Below are 25,343 nucleotides of genomic sequence, written 5' to 3' on the forward strand. Positions count from 1 at the left end.
TTAACTTTTCAGACCGCGGGTAATTTTAGCAAGGATTACTAATGAATCTTTTTAAAAATATAGTTGAAAAAAGCATAATAAAGCCTCTCTTCCCCTGAAATGAAATTTACGGAGATGGGAAAACTCTTAATTGAAATATTATCATTAAGAAAGAATGCTGCAGACGGGCGAGGAAGAGAAAGGAAACGTTCCATATAATGTAAATTACAACAAGCGTCGCATCCGTTTCAAAAATAGTCATCAATATAGCAACAAACAGTAATATTATTAAGATATTGCAATAAAGATATACATTTCTGAATTCAGGCTTGTAAAATACTACAATAAAATCTACTTAATTGAAACAGCAAACAAAGCTGACGTTTAATCCATGAAGTTGAGATCAAATTATACAATACTTTTGAGAAGTAATGCTGTTTCCGTGCAGTATATTGTTTATATGGTATGAACGAAGATCGTTGAGAAACGGCAGACATTTATTCATCTAACCTAACTAGGAAGAAATTACCCTGAAAACTAACCCCCACCTTTCTCATAAATCACAGTCTAGCTTATTTTCATAAACTTTGGCGCTTAGTTTTGTACAATAATTTTATATTCGAATATAATTTTACATAAAATAAAGCTTCAGAAACTCCCATTTGGCATCTTGCGTTTATTTAAATAATGTAAAGAAGAAAATATGTGATTGTAATTAGAGAAAATGTCAAAAGTTTTTTTTAATTTAAATTACTACCAATTATTGCTTTTTAAACTTCTGAATCAAATTAAGGGGTATCTATATTATTTCGCAATTTTAATTTGAGTATGGTACAGGGTGTTCCACAAAGGACCCCAGTTTTAAAAATTAAATAACTCGAAAGCAAAGCTCAATAGGAAAAATTAAACAAAAGGTATTTTTATTTGGACAGCTGTAAAAATTTGATAAAAAAATGTACAAACGTGTTGTTTGCATGCCGTTGTTGCAATCACATCACAATTGTTTTCAAAATGTCCACCTTTCTCAGTACGAAGAACGAAATTTTCACACACCTTCCTTAGTGTGCCAACGGAAATTGATTCACATGTCTCACAGATCGACTTTTCAAAGTTCATCCAATGTTGCAGGCTTCTTCTGGAAGACAGTGTCCTTCAAGGTGCCTCTCAAAAAGTAGTCAAACGAGTAAGATCCGGTGAGTATGGAGGGCTATCAATGCCTGCCCCAATAAATTTGGAATAGCCCAAAGCAATAACTCTATCCCGAAGTATTATTCAAGGAACTGAAACACCCGTTCAGTGAGCTGTGGTCAAGCCCCATCTTGCATAAAGCACGAAGTGTTTGGCCGATGCTCCAACGCTAACAGTGTGGCAACAAATCGTCCGAAAATTTCAATATAACGGTCAGAAGTAATAGTCTCTCTCAAGAAGAAGGGGCTGATAACATCTTTACTGGATTCTGCAGCCCAAACAGTAACTTTCGGGGAACATAGTGGTTTCGCTTTACACAAATGAGGGGTTTTCAGAACCTCAAAATTGCCAATTTTGTTTCTTCTCAACACCATTCAGGTGAAAATGTACTTCATCCGTGAACCATATGCAGTCAACATCGAATCTGTCATCATCAACCACTGTGAGCATTTCGTTCGCGGTCTTCTCTCTGTTGCACAGCTCGGATGGGAACCGCTTGAACGGAACATGGGAACATGGATCTTGAACGGAAACATGTGTAATTTGTTTCTCACTATTCTTTGCATGCTGGATCACGTTAAGGCGGATTCTGCTGAAAATCTTCAAATAGGGTTCCTCGGATTTTACTGAATAAGTGTAGAAACTGTAGCGACATTTTCAGGAGTAACTACAGAGTCCCTGAATCCAACATGACCCACTAACTCATCAGCCACGATTCCTGAAATTTATCGAAAAACTCACGAATAGTTTTTACGAATAAGGACCTTTTACAAAGTTAAATCGAGACTGAAAACTGCGCCTTGTTGCCTTAGGCCTTGTGATTGTAATTTAAACTGTGAAATTCCAGTACCAGAAACATATGTTGTTCCCTGGAATACATGATTTCGTACACATCCGTCGATACTCTAACGTCCTTTCACGTTTTAATAGTGGAAATGGACTTCAGATCACTCCTTATAGGGACTTAATTGATACACCTCCTTGGTAGTATAGCATACAGCACCATCTATTGGCAACTTTTTATAACTAAATATGAAACTTCTCTATCAGATTTTTACCCAGCTGTCTAAATAAACATATCTTTTATTTCATTCTTTTATCTATCTTTGTTTTCGAATTATTTAATTTTAAAAACGGGGGGGGGTCCTTTATGGGTCACCCTGTTTACCCCCATTGCAATTTTTTTCAAATTCCTTCATGGGGGATTTGTCGATAATCCTTGAATTGTTTTAATAACTTATTTGACATTATCTCTAATTACAAGTGCCTATTATTTCCTGTACATGATTTAAATGAAAGTTAGAAACCAAACAGGAATTTCTGAAGTTTATTTTATGTAAAAATGTATTCGTATGTAACACTACTGTACAAAACTATGTGTGTTTTTACTTCCCTGTACGAAGTAAAAAGGAAGTATTTTAATCGCGAAAAGTTTCAGGCAGCATATTTCAACGAAAATATCCATTTTTACCGCTATCGAATGCAATTTAACGATGTTTTTGCGTGATATCTGTACGTAAGGACAGAATAAAAGACTCGTTTCCTCCAAAAAATTATAAAACTGCTTTAAAATTAATTCTGAAGAGAATTTTTCGTGGTGTCTGTACGCACGTATGTACGTACGTACGTATCTCGCATAACTCAAAAACGAGTAGCCTCAGATCGTTGAAATTTTGTATATACGACTGCTATAACACGTAGATGTGCACCTCGTATTTTGGTTGCAATCGGCCGCACCAAACGTATATAAATATATTTATACATATATCCATTCTGTTACCCGGCTCAGTGATCTCAGTTTCTTTACTCTTATATGTTTGTAAATTGTACATTTTTTGCTTTAAAAATGATTGAATTATGTTGTTTGTATCTTCCGGTTAAGGTTTTTATGCCTTTAGTAAAATCTGTATGCAATATTTTTCGAATTATCAACAATTTTTAAGTTGTTTAAGTGCCGCTAAGCCTTTTTTTATGGCGGCCATTGATTGTTTACATTTGAAACAGCAAACTAGTGGATTTGTTGCCAATCTAGAGAAACTTAGCTTCGCAACAACAAAGATAACGCCTTAATCTATTATTGCCAATTAAATCATGCTTAATCCTTTCTGGAATTTTTTCGAGGAAATAAATGTTTAAGATTTACTTCGTAATTTTTAATATAGGTATTTTGAGTTTTTATGTATTTTTGCCTTCTCGCGAAGTGAGAACTGAATTAATTGAATGAGAAATATTCAATAGTCTGTGAAAAACTGTATCCTTCTTGTTTTGTTTGCTTAATTTCTTTTATACATCATTCTAGCTTTATTATAGTATTTGAATAGAACATGTGGCAACGATTAGATAATTCTATTCTTTAAATGATATAAATTTTGCGCATTATGAATTATAATATGAATGAAATAATACTGTTCAGTGAATTTAGCGCCAGAGTGTCGCTATGGTAAGCAAATACTAGAGTGAATTTTAAAGAATGCATTTATTCTATTGTGGTTTATGCGCTTTCGGTGAAGTAGATTTAATTCAATACAATAAGTTTAAATGAAATGTAAGAAAAAATGCGTATAATTTAATATTCCGTACGAGGAAGTCATGTGGTGTACATATCAGATTTTTTATATTTTATAAAGATGAGCTTGACAGCGGCTTGTCAAAAATGTGAGTGTTATTTCTCAGGATAATTTCTTTTTAATTAAGTTGGATGGATAGTGATCTACCTTATTAGAACTTACGTCTAAGCATTTGTTCTTAACATTTGATGAGCCAGCTGATAACTGAACACTACATTGAGCCCTTAAAGCCTTTTACGTTAAGCTTTTAAAGCCCTTTTATGAAATTCACGCAAGAACTTTCGAACCATCTTTATTAGCAGCATTTTGATGATCCAGCTGATAACTGAACAGTACATTTAGTCCCTAAAACCCCTTTTACGGGCCTTTGAAGCCCTTTTATGAAATTCACGCAAAAACTTTTGAACCATATTTATGAGTAGCAACATTTGTTGGGATTATTTTCACGCAGCTAAGCTATCGTCTTCAACTGGTAATTGCTAATAACAAAAGTAGAAGTTTTAAACTCACTTTGGTGGTGGAAATTTCTTGGTTACGATATGTGCTGCTAATGATTGACGCAACGCTATGCTACAAGAAACTTTGGGGTCTCAGAGTAAAATATTTTGTCTTTGTGTGTCTCACCTAGATCAGTCAATCAGAAAGAATAAATCCCAGGACATAAGCATGTATTTAGCATCAATACTTAAAATTCCATAAGATTTCTCGAAAAGTTGCTTTCGATGTGTTATTGGTTAGATAACAATTTTAGTGTTCTGCATCAATTAATGTTCTAACCAGTGCTAGAGTAATTATTTGGTTATTTATCTACAGTCAATTCTTTGCTAATTGGTTTCATAATAAACTACAATGTCATGCTAATAAGCTATAATGTTAGCTAACATACGATGCTCTTGACGCTGAAACCTTGGTGAAATATCCACCAAGGCTTTCAAAGTACTACAGAGATAGGAGAAGGGTGTAAAGAACCCTTTATTAACTCAACTAAAAGCTATCAGTCGGCACTAACTCGTGCTTATAACTCGAGTTACTTAAGTTACTTAAGTCAACACTTTTGGCTTAACTCAATAGATAATGTGTAACTTAAAAATTAATGAAGTTATGTATAGCCTAACGGTTTCACAAGTTAACTACCACGCAAGCTCGCTCTGACTCAGAGTCGGCGTAAGCAAGACCATTAGCGAGAACAACTCTACTCCGCAGAATTGCAATCGCTAGAGAATAATAGATAACAACGTGCCCCCCAAGTAGGCAGAACACGCTCTGATTTCTTCCTCCCAAACCTTCCTTTAAATACTTCCTTTCTTCTACCTAATTTGAAGATACCGCGTACTGGAAATTTGCATCCTGGCAGGGAAATGAAAGGAGAATTGAAAGGAAAGGTACCTTAACTTAAAATAACGGATTAGAAAATTAACCAATTTTTTACAGAACCATAAAACAAAAATCGTAAGAAACACAATAATCATAAACTCATAAAACCATAAAAAAAATCATTCATTGAAAACTATTACACACGGGTGATCAGCCGAAATAACGACTGCTTCTGGCAGAGCAATAAAACGAGTCAATTTGCTACAAAATACAATGTTAATAACGACTGCTTCTGGCAGAGCAATAAAACGACTCAATTTGCTACAAAACTATCGAACTTCCTAAATATTTCATCAGTGTGCACTACATAACACGAATAAGCGCTTATTATTCAACTGCCTCCTACGCCCATATTAAATTCTGATTTCTGTCAGGTAGCTTGTTCATATAAATTCAGTTCTGACTATCATTTTACTATAATAGACCTACTGCCAAGCGTAGGGAACATTTGGAAAGATATCTTTGTACCTGTTACCAAACGCTTCTCTTTCTATTTTATCTATTTTCTTAAGGCGAAATGCTTATATATCCTAAAAGAAATGGGAAAAGGAATTAAACCTGAAGTTGTTATTATCGTAAAAAAGGCTGTATATAAATTATTGCTACTAGTTTCGTATTTATTTAGCTATTTTTAATAGAATTGTTATTAAATTGTTTCATATTCCAGTGCAATGCAGCACGAGACTTATTTGAAGAGAAAGCTGCGCCGGAAAAATTAAAATACAGGGGCACGTGCATTTAACATTTTATTAAACAAATATCTCGTAATTGTACTCTTTTGCTACCCAGAAAAATCGAGAAAATACCAGAATGTTCTCGTGAAGGATTAAAAAGCTTATAAAAGTTGAAGAAAAACATCTTAATTCAGTTATTTACTTAGTTCTTGCTGTTGGTTGGAGCGAATTCGCTGTGTGATCGGATTAGCTTTCTTTGTTTTGAATTGAGTTCTATTCAGCGTTTTAGTAGTTTAAAAGCTAACTACTGTTAGATATTGCGATATTGTACGAATATCTCTGAGGAAATTTCAGCATTTTATTTTATTTGTTGTGATAAGAATAAATTTTATTCACTTTTCATAGGACTTGTGCATTCAATTTATTACGAACCCGTACGTACGCAGCATTATTATTTATGATTCTCAAAAGAGAGATATTTTATGGTTTATTGACAAATGCAATTTGTTTCAATTTTGGTTGTATCTGTGGTTGAGCTGCAAAACATTCATTCCAGTAAAATAATGTGGTAAAAATATACAGCTAATCATGAATGTATGAAACATTAGAAAATATTATTTTAACTTCGTAATAATACTTAGTTTTCAGAATCTCAAAATAGTTTCGAAGAATATTTCAGGTATAAATAAGACGCAATAAAGAAAAATTTTCCATCTCTGCAAAAATCAATATTTAAGCAAGCAATGAAAAAAACAATCAACAACTGAAGTGAATTCTCTAAGACCAGAAATTGAGAAAATACTGTTACGAATTTGGTATTTAAAAAGCTAATGTTAGTTTAATTATAAATTAAATGGTTTTATTTCTCGCGCAGTGCAGCGCGTGACGAATATTAAAAGAAAGCTAAGCCGGAAAATTGAAAATACAAGAGCGCGTGCATTAAATAAATAAATATCTCTTTTTGATTTCGAGAAAGTGCTGGAAAATTCTAGCGCGTGATTTTAAAATCTTATAAAAGGAGGAAAACATCTCAGTTTGTAGTAGTTGCTTAGTTTGTTGTTGTTTACGAAACTGCCGTTGTTGATTATAGCGAATTCGCGGATTAGCGTTCTTTAGCTGTTTTGAATTACGTTCTATTGTACATTTAAGTAGTTAAAAGATAACTACTGTGAGATATTGTGATACTGCATGATAATTTGAGAAAATTTAAGCATTTCTGTTGTGATAATAATAAATTTTTGTTCATTTTTCATCGGACTTGTGCATTCATTTCATAACGAACCCGTACGCACGCAACAATACGATAAAAGTTTAGAAGCGGAAAAAGGCAGTGTTATCAATGAAACCTTTCTAAACAATTTTTTAGAAAAAGTACTTCAAGAACCTGCTTTACTGGGTACGTTAGCTCTTATTCTGTTTTCTGTCTGAATGGATTTCCCCTTATCATAATCCGGCGTTATTCAAGAGTGAGAAGCGTAGTCTTTAAATATATGAAAAATCAAAGAAAAGTTGTTTAAAACACGAATGCATAAAATAAAATATATATCGTTACCTATATATTTTATGTTTCATAATCATAAATATACAATATACATAAATCGGTTTCCAACGACATTTCATTTTCATCTCTATTTTTAAAATTAAAGTAAAGCAGCATTTATACGTCTTTTAAAAGTCCTCTAAAACAGACATATAAAGGCTAGAACGACAACACTGTTTAACACAGACTCAGATTTTAATTTTCCCTGGTAACTAGGATTTTCTGACGTGCCGTTTGTTTCTGAGCCTTAAGCAAAACGCTAAGACTAGCATTCTTAACGGTTTGCTTAAGGCTCAGAAGTTAATTCTAGCATTTCAAGCGACCTCTCTTCCATTCATCAACAGTATTTGGACAGTTTGAGATATCTCATGCCTTCTTCATCCCTTGTAATGTAATATATAACTTTCAAATGCTATAGAAGAGAAAAATGAAGATAATTGTTTGAGTTCCGAAACGAATTGTTCCATGAAGTAAGCCATGGGTAATATAACCACTATCACACCATATATCTGTTCATATACATGCAATGAAATCACCAGCAGCTTTATATCCTTTGAACTGCAGTTGGATATCATTCATTTTACTTGTAGATCTTATGCGTCGTATAAAAGAGATATTTTACTTTTACAATGAAAAGAAATGAATAAGGGCAGAAATAAAAAATATATGTAAAATATAAGAAAATAGAAATGAAAGTTCGTCTAAATGGTGCTTCCTTGTATAATACATATAGCTATCAACTAAGATACTATACAGGTGTAGATAAAAGCAAAAGGATGGCTGATATTGTAAACAAAGAACGTAAACTTAGGTACCAGTTAATGCACTTTAATGGTATTTTTCTTTGCTTTATGGTACCGTTAATGCATTTATTTTCATTTGTGTATTTTACTACAAGAAAACGATACGCAATACATATATATCATATTAAATATATGCTAATCGGAAATTTGTATTATCGATAAAGGTAGAGGCACATGGGAAGAACCTTTGTATAACGTAAGTGATTATCCAGCATATTTTTAACCGAGCATTTAATTGAACTATTACATTTCACATATTTTAAGTACAAGATACGCAATGTATTAAAAATATAGTATTTATGTACAATTTTGTTAGATCAATTTAATAATTCAATACAACGATATCCGCCAAAAACATCGCAGCAAATACGTCGCGGACGAAAACATCGCCGAAAAAAAAACGAGAGATGAAAACGTCGTTGTAAAAAACATCGTGGGAGAAAGTAAACATCGCAGTTTCAAAACATCCTGGTGTACAACACGTCGTCGAAAATAAAGCGATTCAAAATCTTCGGAGATTAAAATCATCGTTGTCGAAAATATCGTAGTTGAAAATAAAGCACATATTAATATCTCATGAGGATAACATTACAAGAAAGGCGTTTTCAGGTTTTAAAAATTCGCGTAGTCCCATAATGATTTATGAGTGCAAAAATGAGGAACGCTTTTAGATTTATATATCATATTTTTGTATTAAGTAACAAATTTTGTTGCAAAAATAAGAAAAAAATTCAAGTATTCAAAATCTGATATTGAATTGAAAAATAATACTAGGTGTATAGCAGATAATATAATTTTAAACTTAGATCGCTAATTAATAAATGTCATTAATTAATTAATTTCGTATATAAAGTTTTTATTGGTAATTTTTCGTTAAAAATATTTTCTAAAAAGTAAGAAAAAGAAATATAAGTAACTGTATGCAGTTACCTCTATTAAAAATGGTATTAATTCCCTTCTTATTGTTAGTTTTGGTATACTAAGGTTTCCTTCTAAATTTTTCAGCAAACATTTATTAGTTAATTTAAAAATAAAAAAGCAAAAATATTCCTCTATCCTTCTTGCATTTATAAATTATTATGGGAATATGCAGATACAACTGAAAAACCCATGTCTACATTTTTATCGTCATGCGATGATTTGCAAGTCCTTTATTTCTTACCGCGATATTTTCGAAGAAGATGTTTTAAACTGCTAAGTTTTTGAATCGCTTTATTTTCGGCGACGATGTTTGTACCATATTTGCTTTATAACTGCGATAACTACTTGCTCTCTTTTCTCCCAGGATGTCACGTTTATCTCCCAGAATACGATGACGTTTTCGCCTTGCGGTGTTCTCTCCACGACTCAATACAACTGCTGTCACAGGAGTAAAATTAAATTCAGCAGTTTTATAGGTCACCAGTATGCGTAACAAAGATCCTGCCTTTTAAATTATATTCTTTTAATTTTCCATATCCGTTGGCAACGTTTAGTAAAAAAATTATCAAAAAATAAGCGGAAATTATAAAATACCTTAACATAAATTTAAGAAAAAATATAGGTGATTTTAAATAACACTGAAGTGTGAGTAATATCTATTCTTCGATAAAACCAGGAATTCAAGAACAGTAATTCTCGCAAAGAAATAGTTCGTTGTTTCTTGTATTCAAAAAGAGTGTTCTGTTGTTTGTGAGAGATCTACAAATAAAACGAATGATATTCTGCTGCCGTTCAGAGAATACAAAGCTGCTGGCGAGTTAAAAATGCATGTATATTGAACAGATGTATAGTGTGATGGTGGTTCATACAAATTAATGCCTTCTTTGATAATTCATGAAGGAAGTGCAGTCGAGAAAATGACTGTTGTAAGGGAAGAGAAATATTTTGCTGAAAGTAAAAGAGAATATATATAAGCTCATTTCATGAATAGAACTACATTTCCAAATACTGGAAAAATAAATTAAAGCAGCAATTTAAGAAATACAATAACTTCTAAAGACACCTAATAACCTTTTCTAAGATTATCAACTATGTGTATAAAATTAAATTAAATTTTACACAAATTTTAAAAAATCATTTGGGAAAGGATTATCAAAATTTTCTATTTTTCCAATTTCAATCAATAGTAGATAGCGCAATATTTATATAAGTTATTTGTGACCATTTGAAATTCATACTGAGAATGAGTCCTTGAGTACCCTGGGTATAATTTGCGCAGAATCTGACGTCACTTCCATTCCTGGCGTCATGGGGTTAAAAATTTAAGAAAATCAGACTTCCCGCTAATTGTTAAATTCAGTAATATAATCAATTCTTAATCGCAGGAAGTATAAAAGTTGCAGACATTCATCGTCAAACAGATGCAGTGTACGGAAACATTGCTAAATTGGAGTAATGGGTAAGACTATTCAAGATAGAACGTCCCTGCCGAATCGCGTTCTGGTCTGCGATTTGTAATCACACAGATATTAAGACCCACTTAAGCAGGAGATTTACGGTTTCCGAGTTAACAGTGGAACTGCCACAAAACGACAGTGAATTTCTAAAACGACCGTGGCTGTCATTACAGCTGATAAAGAAGGTTATCCGAAAACTTGTTGTTTGTTATAATAAATGATTAAAGTGACGAGGGAATTATGCAGAAAATAGATAACTGTATTTAAATTCAGCAAACAAGACACTTTCTTTTAAAAAATTATTACTTTTTTCGTTTTTAATGCAAAATGGACGTTTTTAAAAAAATAACCGTCCAGTTTTGGAAACATTTCTCAAGTATTATGATATTGGATTAAACTGGATGTCAAGAGAGCCACTAGGCGAAATATCGAGTGAAAAAGATACTGAATTATGTTCGTATCGCAGAAAATATTTAATCAAAAACTGCCTAAGATGAAAAATATATCGAATATAACTCAGAATGAGAGTCATAATGCCAACAAACAAAATTAAAAAAGGATACTATGAATGTTTGAATCGGTGAAATAAAATTAATTTCAAATAAAACAGATACATGCATAAAATTGATGTGTATAAAACTTTTATTTATGAACTTAATGGTAGAAGTATAAGTACCTAATATATTTTTAATAATCTTAAAAGAAGAGAAAAGGAATATTTATAATTGAGTTACGGTTAAATGTTATTTTAAAGAAAAATCGAAATTTCTTCAAATTTTTAACTTTTTTTATTTGTTGAGAAGAAAATCAGTATGGTTATTTTTAGAAGCTCATATGAAGAAGAAAAATAGAAATTAAATATCCTGTTTAAATGGAACAAATATTTGTAAATGTGTAAGGATTTATTTATTTTTATCTAACCAGCTATTAAGTAGCTGTATTGTCATTCTCCCTTATAATCTTTATATAAAATTTAGTTTCCGTTCCAAAATCCTAATTTTAGTTCGTGCGTATTCAAATGAAGTAGAAAGATATAGTAATTAACGGAAAGTTTTATATTGCTTAATCTGAGCGTATTCCGCCTGCCATGTTACTGATTACAGTTCTACTACAGTAGTTTGTATTCGGCGTTGCTTTATTCTTGTCATTGATGCTTGTCACACTGGTATAGGTCTGAGCCAACTTGCGCGTTATTCATTTCTATGTAGCATTTGGGAAATTTTAAGATTTAAATCAATTTTAAATTTGAATTCCTTTTCTTATGACTTAAGTCATAAATGGTGGCGTTTTTGTAAGCACTAGTAGTGCCTTCTATTAAATTGAGTTATGAATCTATGAGTTAATTCTAATGAATCGACGAGTTAATTCTAAATCTTGAGTTAAATTGAGTTATGGTCTTTTACACACCTCTTATGTTCTGCTATGTCTTAGAGACAGCGATAAGTCGCTTGCACGTCTACTGAAGGATTTTCCACAAGTTGCACTTAGTTACAGGCACAATCCCTACAAATATACAGTAACAAAAAAAGGTATAAATATAGTTAGGATAAATTAGTGGTTTGATTAGGGTATTGATGAAAAATTTAATATGAAGCTAATACAAGAAACATTTAATAAATTAATAGTAAGATATCGACAACAATGGAATTTTAATTCATTTATAATTACGTGACATGAGTTCAAAAATGAAGCTGAGTGTGAACGTAAATGAAAGAAAAGATCATAGAAACTTACGTTAGCAAACAGAAAATAATACAATACTTTTGTAATGATGTAAGGAATTTTTGCCTTCCACGAAGCTCTCCAGTATAGGTGATGGTATGGGAAAACACGTCCACGTTTTTGAAATGGTTTTTAAAATTTTCCGAAAATTTAATAACGTAGAGCTGGGCCCTTTCTTGCTGCAGGTCCTTCAATTTTGATTTATTTGTAATTATATGAAATCAGACCATGTGTGAATGCTGAGTGTAAATATAAATGAAAGAAAAACTGAGTATGAATATAAATGAAAGAAAAGATCAGAGAAACTTACCTTAGCAAAAAGAAAATAATACAACGCTTTTCTAATGACATACTTGCTAAAGTACATCATCAGAAATTGCTAAAGTACGTCATTGTTTCAAAATATACTGGCTAAAGTAAATTGCTCAAGTACACATTAAGACACAATATTTATAAGTACACATCCTAAAGATATTGCTAGAGTACATCATCGCTTCAAAACATACTTGCTTCAATTTGCATACTAAATTTTATTTTATGCGATAGAAGAGGAATTGCAAAATAATACAGTGCTTCCTAATTGTAAAACTCGTTTACGTAACATGATTACGAAGATAACGCAGGTATTGTTGAATTCCGTAAGTAAGAAATGTGTTCTGGAAATAGCGTACTTTCAAAAATAAAGGTCGAATTAAGCTCAATGAAACAACACTTAAAGGATAGCTGTAGCATTTATGATTTAATTTTCGCTGAATTATTTTTTTCCTTTATTCCTTGTTACTTCAGGTATTCGCTCAGTTTAAAGGTTTACGCAAACTTTATGTAAGCGATAGATGCTAAAACTAGAATGAAATCTTAACGGATAATTCTGAGCAGAACTCTCTCCGTTGTGGTGTTGCTTCCCTTAACAACTGCGCAACAGAAGATATGAACGCCTGATATTGATTATGTTTGGTATTGTAGATTTCTTTCCGATTCCAGAACGTATCAATTTCGCATAAAGTTTTGCTGGAATAGTAAGCTAGCTAATATACCAAAAGGCAACAGAAATTTTCTGCCTACGAGAAGTCAAAATTTTCCTTTGTACTATTACCAGTAAGAACTAGTTTCATATTAGCTTTTACCTTACTAATTTTTATCTTGTGTTCACAGTAAGAGATGATTAAGATAGAGGGCAACTCGGCAATCAGTAGAGTTAACTTCTAATGTTAGCCGTTATGTCTGTAGCTAGTAAATTTAGCTAAACAGACAATTTTATATGGTATAAATTGAGAACGAAGCGATGTAGAGAGGAATGGCAACATCAGAACTAAGAGATATAGGAAGTTATGAACACGATGAAACTTGAATTTTAAAATGTTACTTTCTCCATTCAAATGATTCTAGTTATTTCCAATAAAAACTTTAATTAAGAAATATGCAAAGTTTAAATAAATGGATATTTTTATATAATGTTTTGAAACTTGTACACATGGTATGATTTTGATTCACTACATACCATGCTGCTGTATATTATACAGTACGTTTTATTTATATGAATAAAAAGTAATATACAGTTTGATATCCGGTTGTTGCTTTTTACTTAAATTAATTATACACTCTAATGTATTGAAAGTGATTTTAAAGGTCATTATTAAATATATGGGCGTATTACCGTGTGACCCCTAAGGTCCTTTAACATTTGAAAATTCATAATAATTCATGTAATAATGTAGATAGATGGGTAAAAACTGTCACACATGCTTGAAATGGCATGGGGTTTTATGGAAAACAAAACAAAACAAAACAAAAAAAAGCCAATATATGGCACTGGGCAGCAAAATGTCAATGATGCCGCATAAGAATCATGTATGAAATGAACTGCACTGAAGTGGAATTAGTCCCTTCGTGAATTTGTCATTCATCTATCCTCCCCTCTAGGTGGTGGTCGCGGTGTGTTGTGGTCTTATCACGTCAATCGTGATCGGATCTTTTTTCTTCGAGGAAATGCTTAGTTCTGCTATTCAGACTGTCAGTTTGACGCTGATACGTTACAAAATCGCATCATTCCCAGTCTGGATGATACACACCTGTTGGAAGGTATTACTTTTATGAAGGATGGCGCTCCACCTCATATTATTATACGTGCGAAGGATCTCTTGCACACATCGTTTGGTGAAGATCGCGTGCTGAGCCGTCACAGTTGACCTCTCAGGTTGACTCATGGTTGACTATCTCAACTAGAAATAATTTGCTCATAAAATAACTGTGTTATTTGCATCTGAGAAGGTTTTCTTATTTAATGTCAAGCAAATGCTGAAGGAAGCATTAACATCTGTTAGTTTCATAATATCCGATACTTGTTACATCTCTTATTTTAATAAGAAGCTGAGATTCGAAATTCCTGAATCAATCTGTCTTCTCACCAAATAGTAGCAGTGAAAGCTCTGCGCGTTACCTGCTCTTTATTGACTTCTTGCTAAAGATTCGATATTTTCTGATAAGTAACTGAGTTTATAGAAATGACTAAATCTTATATTCTGAGTTGATTTATTGCTGCCGAGTATTTGCAAAGGCTTTTGAACTCGGAGAATTCGCTTTCACATCATGTTTCTCGAGCGGAAATACCATTGATTTGGTTCGTTTGGAAAGCTTATCCCTCGGCTCCATCAGATATCTTCGAAAGTAGTCAAGCTAGCTGCCATTCACTGCTACTTTTCTCTGTCAATAAATCGATATGGTGAAGAGACTGTGAATAAATCAAAGGAAATAAAATCTGGAATTTCCCGTTATTCGAGCATATACTTCTGAGAAATCCTCCAAAACAAAATATAACATTTGGTGTCGTGACAAAGTGTGCGTTTTATAGTTTTGGCAATAAGAAAAAAGTAAGAAATTCAGAAAAACCTTCACAGACGTAATCGTAGTCTTTATTAACATTTTGCTGATCTTCACATCAATCGAGCACGTGTACGAAGTCGCAACCCGGCTACAGCAAATGCGTATTCGATTACTATTGCTGTTAGTGAAATGAAAAGGAGGCTTTTCGGTATAGAATGCAATGTAATATTAGAACATTTTGAATAGCATATCGACAGCTTTTACTACCGTTAAGATGATGAAATTTTTCAATTACTGGAGCAACATATGATCGGGAAATTGCATGACCGAGAACCACCATGAAATGGCTATTAAACTTTCTAGTGCATGGTAACGACTTAAAAGCAAACGAGGAAATATAAAGCCTGGAATAGATGTTAAGCATTGTTACTAAGGCCAATAATAAATATTTCTATATTTACAAAATACGAAAGTGGCTAGTACTCATATAGAGGAAAAATATAACGTAATACATGGCCGTTTTCCACTCGGAGCATCAGAAAATACTAACTTCGAAATGAGTCGTAAAAGAACAGGTCGTCCCATCTGACTTTATTTCTGTTCTTCAGGAGAAGTAGCACATCTCCAGAACATAGCCCTCAAGATTTTGTCATAAGGGGAGAAAATTCTTAGTCAACAGAAAATGCATCGACAGATGCAGCTATTTGACTGGCATGGTTCAATAGATAGCCAGCCGAAGCAAACGGTCTTTTTTTTTAAAAAAGTCACGTCCTTGAATGCTTCAGGTTATTACCATGACGACATCATTACGAACGACTTCGTAAAGGCCATAGCGGGCGTCTTGGAGGCAATTCTGTTTTTTTTTTTTTTTTTTTTTTTTTTTTTTTTTTTTTTTTTGAGTTAAATGAGGCCCTAAGTTCCTTTACTATTCGATTTGATGGCTACTCGCCTCTGTTATTGTGTTAAAACAGTTTAAGGATACCCAATCTACTTCAAAGCACAGTTTTTCTTTTCCCGTTTTACAATAGAGATCTTTTCATAAAATAAAGATTATTTCAACACATTATAAAAAGCTTACCTCAAACGATAATGATGAACCACCTGAATTCAATAGCTATTCAATAACTCTAGAACATTTTTCTAACAGTGCAAAAGACTGAAAAATGGAAATTTCTGGCATGTACGATACTCTCACTTTAAGCGGTGGTCATGAAATCCAGAAAGTTTTGAAGCAAAAAATGCAACAAATAAACTTAGACGTAAAGATATTTTATAGCATTAAAGAATATTCCTAGCCGTAGAGAAATGTGTCTGTCACCTTGACATAATAAGTACCTGACACTTAGATGAAATATTTTTGTATACAGAAGATTTTCTTCAGAGTGAAAGAGAATTCCAGCACAAGAGAAACTGTTAATACCCATCATAATTTTATCTGTGCGACATTTAGCTATGCTTTCGATGTAACAGGTTTTTTTCAGGCTTGATATTTAAAAAAAATATGAACATTTCTCTCACATGAAAATAAGTGAAAATTCTATATTTACAAATACTGGAATATTTTGTCTTCACGAAGAAGTACACTGCGTACTGAGCAAAGCATGATCAATAGTTAACTTTTCTCCAACGAACAATGAAAAAAAGCGAAATAGTATCTGGTCTGTTTAAAGTTGGCTTTAAAAATATTTATTAGAAGTTTGCAACTTCAGTGCTTTTGAACCATCCAAAGTTGAAGAGCCCGTCAAGATTATGAATAATTCTAAAACATAGAGTTTGAGATTTAGAGATGAAATTATCTTGACTGCTTAAATTAGCAATACTGCTGTAAACTTCCTCTCAAAACGTGGTAATAAATTAATTGTAAAACAAATTTACACTCCAAACTCATGAAAGCTTCAAAAGATGTCAAAAGACAACACTGACTTAAAAATGTAATATTTAAATTAAATTAAAGAAAGAAAAGTCATGAATTAAATCGTATAGAGTACTTCGTATTCTGCATACAAGAAAAAAGTCCTAAAATTAAATAATTCAGAAATAAATGAATACGTTTTTTCTACTTTTAGAAAACTTGTAATATGCATTGAAAACTTCAGAGTTGTTCTGATAGAAATCAACCAGTAGCCAGTGTTCAATGACTGTATATTACATACAATGACTGTATATTACTCAGTTACAATAAATTGTAACTGAGGAAAATATAATAATTTTATTTTATTTGCCTTTATTCTGTTGCATCCCATATGAAAATTTAGCTATTTTGTTGGATTTTGGATTTTCGTAAGCAATGCTCAGAATCATGGCATGTATGATTTTTGCTAGTTTAATGAAAAGTAACATTTAACTGCACCATTTGCGATGATTTTCTGTACTACAATCTTTCATTTCGATTATTATTGTCAATTTTTTCAAGTATGAATTTTTCTGATTTCTTAATTGACACTATATTTTATTGTTTCGAATATTTGAATTTTTGTCAATTTATTGCGGAAATTTGATGGAAAGTGTCTTAAGTGTGTGTTTAAAAATGATGCACAAGAAGAATTTAGTTATCAATTATATATATATATAAACCTGTAATTTGAAGTTATGATTTTTTTGAATAAATAAATATTGTTATATTGATTTTTAAACGTTAAGTTTATATCAGATTCCATGGCTAAGGATACTATGCCCATGGCTTTTTAAATCAAGCCATAGACATATATATCTTAGAAAGGTAAATTTTGCTATTAATTATTCTATTTTATTTATTATCATGTGCTGATAACTAAACGTGCAAGCTATCTGTGTATAAAATACAAACAGGAACACAGGCAGAAATTATAAAATTTCATCAGGAACTAAGGAAAACACATAAAGCCCAGAAATTAATGTACACACTAGATTACTTTTATTTAAAAGCTCACATATGCGAATTTCATACTAAGTCTGTAAACCTCGTTTTACTCTGTAAAGGTATTCAAACATCTTGTATGTGAAATAATAATCCACATGGAGGAAATCATGCTGGTAACTAACAATTTAAATTTGGTAACATGCTTACAGATGCAATGAAAAACATCATAGAAACGCGTTTCCCCAGAATTACTTTCAAATGCAAGCGTCTATCTGAAAAATCAATTTTAAATTTAAAAATTGCGCTTCTGCAGTTGACCAACACTGCGCTTCGTGGTTTCGAGCGGAACTCAAAACAGTCTAACACTCCTTGTCCAATAATCCTTTGTTTCCTTCTTCAGGCCAACGAATCAAAAGTAACGAAAGACCACGTGACTTGACTACGCTGTCTGATAACGTAAATTTTAAGCAACAATACCTCAAAAAGTGTCTTTTGACAGGTTTGGAGAAAAGTTTTGTAGTATAATAGCTTAATGTAGATGTCTTTTATTAAAATAAGCTGTACTTTCAGCTAACGCATATTTATTTATTTTAGTTTTTTATTCCCTATTTTATACAAGGTGTTTCAGTAAATATATTACAAACTTTCGGGAGAGATAGATTACACTTGCACGATGGAGCATATGATGGTCGGAAACGCTTTCCTGGCGCGGTAGTGACGAGACAAAATACAAGAAAGGAAGGACACGAACAGGGTGAGAATATATTTTAATTATACTCAATGTAGCGGAAACCAAGAAATAAGAACAAAAACAGATGATCATCAAATAAGGTATTCGACGCTTATCCTGAACATGGGATCGGCAGGGTTGGTGCGGTGGACTGGCCGATAAGATCGCTAGACCTCACTTGCATTGACTACTTGCGAATACGTTAAAATAAGGTGTACGGTATATGGTAACTCCAGTTAACAGCGCTGAGGAACTTGATGTTGCACACATCGTGGCATTGCTAGGGAAGCTGACTTATTTTATTTTCCAGAACATCAGATCTTCCATATGCTGGAGATGTGAGGCCTGCATCACGGTTCGGGATCGTAATTTCGAACACCTTTTTGATGATAATCATTGTCTGTTTTTGTTCTAATTTTATGGTTTCTGATGTACTAATACTGCTGCTGTACATTAATCAACATGTTTCCTCACGCTGTTCGTGTCCGTATACATTCTTGTGCTTTGTGTTGATACTATCGCTCCCGGAAAGCGTTTCCGACCATGCACTGCTACATGATTTTCCATCGTCTAGGTATACTCTATCTCTCCTGAAAGTCTGTAACCAATTTTCTGAAACACCCTGTATATCCCTTTGCGGTACGGAGTGCCCTCCTTCTGTGTGCACAGAAAAAATCAATGAAATAGGATTTATAATAGATGAACTTCTTTATTTATAGTAGATGGCAGCCAACACAAATCAATCCATATATTTTAGCCCTGTTTAGTTTTTAAAAACCTCATTTTTCAAAGAAATCTTGTGATTTTTTTAGGGTATAAAAAGGAATGTTTAAAAAGAAATTTCTATGTTCTATGTTATTTTCTTGGCTGTATGCTAATCTCCTTATTCAATATTAGTTTTAAATTTTTACCGTGAAATCTTGTCTAAAACCGAACGGCGAACATCAGGTGTACCCAGACTGGGCTCACTGAGAGACTAGGACAAGACCAAAACCTGTATCTTTGTTTCTCTGCAGCTGATCGATCAGCTCATTCACAACAGAAAGGTGGGTCCACATCTGTTTTTCGTTTCCTGTTTCTCTCTCTCTTCTTTTCTCTTTTTTGGGGGGAAGGGGGAGAGGAGGTTTGGTTATCAACTAAGAAATTGTTAAGGTGATTGTCTGAAGGTTAGGAGTAAGTTTAGCACTTAGCTGGTTTGTTTTTCACTAGAGCAGTTCTCTTTTTCTCTTTCTCTTTCGTTCAAAGAAGTTTTGTTAGCGCTACGTTTAATAGTTTTGTGTTGTAGACGTTTATATAATTTTATTTCATAGTTTATAATTTCAAATTGGAGATGTAATATTAGTTTATTTTTTTGGATTTTTAATTATTTTCCAAATGGATCGAAGAGGGCTGACCATTTCTGAAGCACTGAAAGTGCTACACGAATTACTTTGAGATAGTGAATCTGATACGGATCCTGGTACATGTGTGAAACATATAATATTGTGTTGTGCTTTTTCCAAAGGTGGTGTCACTTTCTTCGAAAAGTACCAACATGAAAAAAATAGACAAAAGAGTAAATAGGAAATGTAAATAATGTAAATATCATATACCCAAATTACTTTTTCTCCATTCGCACGCATGTTATCATCACATAACCAAGAGCTATTTTAGGGGGAAGTAGAGTATCAGGCCTCCCCACGGCACACCCTGGCTAATGCTAAATCCGCTACGGTATTCAAAATCTAGTGTCTTTTAATCGTAGGCAAAATCTCTTACCCTTTTATGCGCTTCCCAGCATTGCTCGTTTCAGCAATCTTTTCGAAGCTCTATTCATTGTAACCGCTTAGGTCACACCCATAGAATTAAAACGGTAAATGCTATCTTCACAAAATTTCACCTGTGTACTCCTCTAAACCTGATTAGACTGCCTACCTTTTTATTTTATTTTATTTTATTTTATTTTTATTTATTTATTTTATTTATTTATTTTTTTTTTTTTTTTTGTCGAAATTCGAACTTTAAAAGGTAGCGTGGCGGAAAGGGATATATTAACTTTTAGTCGCAATGTTTCTTAAAACACGATTTTGGTCTAACACATTTAGACAACTGAATAACTATCTGCGTCACATTACATCTCTACAGCACTATTTTGCTGACGACAGGATTCTCACAACAGAGTTTTAATTTTAAAATCACGTAATAAACAGTCGAAAGCCTTGAAAACGAATATAACAGTTGCCTATATTAGTTTATAACAAACTAATGCTATTTGGATATTAACAACACAAATAAAAATATTAAGTTACAAATTTTATCTCAAAATCATGTTGTATGATGGAGTTAAAATCGAAACAGTATATATATTATTTACGTATATTATCCTATATGCTATTGAACGAAAGAATCACTGTTAAGAAACACAGAACTCTCATTGATCTTTTCTGTGAAAGAAATCTCATTAAGAGATAAAGAACTCCAGTTGTTCGACAGAACTATATCAGACAAAGCTGAATGATTACAACTCTTTATTTCTTTAACATGTGATCTTCCCCTGAATGAAGCTCAAACTTCAAGAAAGAATTAGCCCCCAACGAAAAATTTCTAAAGGTTTGCGAGGAAAATGCAAACAAAAGAAAAGAATCGTTTTTCTTTTAAACAAAGCAAACTATATAAAATGGTTAAATTAATGGTATTTGCAATAATAAAGATTAAAACAAAACAGGGTGTACAAATTAAGAAAAATATGAAATTCTAATAAACATAACGTAGGCAATTAAGAAAAGTATTTCACACCCCCAGTTTTGGAAACATCCTTCATTTGCAAGGAAGAAGAGTACGCCAAAAAGCTAAATGTTAAAGTAAGATATAATAAGCAAAACTAATCCACTTTAGCTTCAGGCTTTCAGAGTCTTGTTCTTCAAACGCTTTTATTTCATTTTTCAAACTACAGATGGAGCTAGTGGTTTCAGTTTCTATCACTCAGTTAAGAATGTTCTCGAACTTCTCTCCGTCTTTCTCATACAGGCACGTCTCTTTCTGGGACAGTTTTACTGCCAGAGAAGAAAAATGTCCTATTCAACCTTGGAAACTATAGACTTGCAAATGTACTCATGTTTCATTAGAAGCACAAAGAACTGGTGCAAATAATTAAGCAACTGTTCCTGTTTTTATTAGTTCTTTGTTCTTGACAGTATGATACTGAGAGTGATAATCGGTATTATATGGATTAAAACATGGTAATAAACTGTACTATAGGTGATCAAAATTTAATTTCATGTGGCGATCGTACAAAAACTATATTTTAAATTGATTATTATTTTTTATCATCTTTTCAGTGTGTGTTACACTATACATGTGGTTTGAAGGTCTTTTACGTAGGTGGGACGATATAAAGAGATTAGTATTGCATGTTAAGTGTGAGTGTCAAAAATTTATTAAGAACAGGAGTTGTAGTTCAATTACTTGAGTCATTCGAGCGTCGGCGTAGAAAATAATCTAGCTTAAAAATTTTATATTGAATTAATGAACTATTAAAAAGACATTATTTTGTTTCGTTTAATTTATGATTGTTTTACAAAACGCAATTCTTTCTTAAGAAGGAATTAAACAGCTTCTTTTGATAGATCTTTATTTCACTTTAATTATCATGCAAAGAAGATTAGCAAATACACGTTTAGACTACAGCAGCGACGTGTCTGCTAATTTTTTCGAAGAATTTTAATTTAATATAAATACCCAAACTTTTTTTCACATATTTTTAAAATTGGTATGTTATAGATTAAAATTCTCTTTTATTTTCACATAAAATCAAGGATAGTAGTTGACAGATTATGAAAAGAGCTCGAGAGCTGTAAGACTAATAAGAAGGCCCTCTTGGAGGATAAGCATAGTAGCTGTTATGCGATATACACAAGGGGAAACTTCAAATATTCACGAGACTTACTTTTTAATTCGTCAGAATTGTACGTGAAACGTATGTCAAATCTATCGACTCAGTGATTATAGGCGGTATTTTATAAATCATGTATATATTTTATTTTTCAGAATTATGAGTTAGCAGCTCCCATAACTGTCATCTTTCGTATCGTCTCTCCTGCTCTCAAGCGACCTCTCTTAAGGGCTATGATTATCTCGTAAGGTCTGTGTGTCCTTGAAAATGGTAAATGACCTTAAGTTATTTACTTACTTACCACCAGTTGAGTTTCTGTACCGCCTGTTATATGACTATCAGCATCTGTACTCAATTGGTGGAACATTCGCTTGTTGCTAAGCCTAGCCAAAAATCCCTATAGAATATTAAAATTTGTAGCGGAATTTACAAAGTTACTTCGGAAAATGGGTATTTGTGACCTGTGGTTATTAAGGAGACCCTGTCAGGGTTTTAACTGTGCTGAATGAATTTTACTTACTTATTTATTTTTCTAGATTGCTTTTAGATTTTCACAGTTTCATTGCCAGGTAGTATATGAGAGTTTTAAGTTTTTTTCGTGCTAGCTTACGCTTTTGGAGTTGTTTCAGCCATACCTGGGCATTTTCAGCTGTATATGGACCCTGAAGTTCAAATTCGGGTCGATTACAAAGAGATCATTGAGGCAGAAAGGATAGTTAATTTTTACCTCTATAACAGAAACCGGACATCGTACCGCCAGGTAATAGCGCGCTTCCGCCGTACTCGGATCTGTTTTTGGGTATGAGAGTCTGACGGTTCTTGGTAAACGCAGCAGGTTTATAAGGATTAATTTACATAATGACATATTTAATATGCAATTGAACAGTTTTTAGCATGTCACACTACCTTCAGCGTTTAAAGAAACTTGTGCTTAGCTTTGAACAGGAATTTTAATGCCCTATGTTTTATAACGATGAACAATGTTATGAAAATATTTTAAGCATAAACTTTAAATGTACACATTAACCGAAATAAACAAGCATATATACATAAAGTGGAATGAACCTGAGCTATCGCTGAAACAATTTACGGTATTTTTCGATATGCTTATACAAATCTGGTATATACAGAGTGTTTTTAAAGTTTCTGTGGTGTTTCATAAAAATGGCTTGAATTTGAAGGTAACTGTGATATAGAGTGTACGTGAAACGAATAAAATGTAAGTAACAACATGTAAGTACTGTATTTCTTCTATTCTGAGACGCCATCAACTCTAGGACGAACTTTTTAATTTCTGCACCGCCAAAAGTAAAATAAAGTGAAACAGAAATAACATTCATTCTGTTCAAATAAAATAAATGAAATAAAACTGTCTAATATTTCAAGAAAACATTTCAAGCAACTGACTTCAATTCATTAGCAGCAGTATCTGATTTTTAGTAAAATTTTTTTAGAAAAATATAATTACTGCGGAATAATTAGGGATTAGGAGAAACTTGAGGTTTTTTGCGCGGACCTTGTTTTTGGTGAGATTTATAAGGAAAACAATGTGAGTCTTAGCTCGATAAAATACGAAGTATTTTTTAGTTCTTGTAAGTATTTCCATTGATATTAACAAAACTGTCTGTGTTCTGTTCAGAATTCAGTTTTAAGAAAATAGTTTACTGAAGTATTAGTATATCAGGTATTGGCAGTAAGAGATACATTGAAACAAAATAGACTTCCGTTAAAATAAAATAAACATATATATATACATAAAACAAAATTCGATGAAACTGCACTAGATCCAGGAAGAATTTAAAGGAAAGAGGAATGGTTGTAGGGTAAATAGAAATCGACAGCGGCTATGCTTGTATATCTAGGATGTCTGATGTCTGTTGGTATTGTTTTAGGTTTTTAAGTCGTATATTTTTCTCTTTTAGTACATGCTTTTAGGATGAAATATAAAGATGTTGAACAGAAAAGCAAAGGAATATAAAATAAGATCTTGCATATTCTTCTAAAAGCACTTAAATAAAACTCATCATTTCTGAAAAAGATTTTAAATGTAACTTCATATTTATATAAAATGCATAAACCCTCTATACTTTGCACGTTTTTAACTTAATGTACTTTGAAAGCTAAAATATTTTTTTAGAGATTAGAATACTCTTGATCATATGTAACTGAAAATAAAATCGCAGGACTGCTAACTAGCGTATTTTAAATCAATACTGTCAAAAAGAAATTTAAGTAAATCCATTTTATATATATAATCGATCTTTTATATGTGGTTTCTTTAAATTTAATTCTACTGTTTCTTAAACTTCTGCTGATCTTCTAATACAATATGTAAACGGACGCCCGTAATTTTATTTTTAGTAGCATAAAGCTAAGGCTAGTCTGACAGCTAATTCTTTTAAAATGATTTTATGCATTTAACTAAAACAGTTCAGCCTGAAGGGACTGCTATCTTCGAAACACTATTTTGTGTTGATACATTTCGATGTCGTTCACTGTAAATGCTTTGTTTTATACTTAATTCAAATCTGTTATCTTTCGAGAAAATGTAAGATTTATCTTTTGTATTCAATCTGTTTGTTACTGACTGATAATAAATGCAGCAGTAAATAAATAAAGCAATAATTGCTGTTTTAAAGAATATTATTATTATTATTACTATTACTTTTCAATTTTGTTGATTTATAAAAAGGGCATTTAATTCATGATATATCATATTAGAAAAATTAATTTCTTTTATAGAATTACGTTACATATATCTTCACCTTTCAAATATACTGAAGATCTACAATATTCCCAAATATATATATACATGTTTCCAATAAAATATTTAGCTATTCCACCTATTGATAATCTGT

The 25,343-nt window shown here is 32.3% G+C and overlaps 1 protein-coding gene across 3 annotated transcripts in view; it reads left to right on the plus strand.

Annotated features, from left to right (window-relative positions):
* LOC118193914 (neuropeptide S receptor-like) overlaps positions 1-25,343 on the plus strand; it is a 1,011,430-nt gene that overhangs the window by 378,102 nt on the left and 607,985 nt on the right. The gene's annotated exons all lie outside the window — the stretch shown is intronic.

This window comes from Stegodyphus dumicola, chromosome 2, assembly GCF_044657685.1.
Source record: "Stegodyphus dumicola isolate Sdum_Otavi_A_Nest chromosome 2, ASM4465768v1".
Classification (NCBI taxonomy): domain Eukaryota; kingdom Metazoa; phylum Arthropoda; class Arachnida; order Araneae; family Eresidae; genus Stegodyphus; species Stegodyphus dumicola.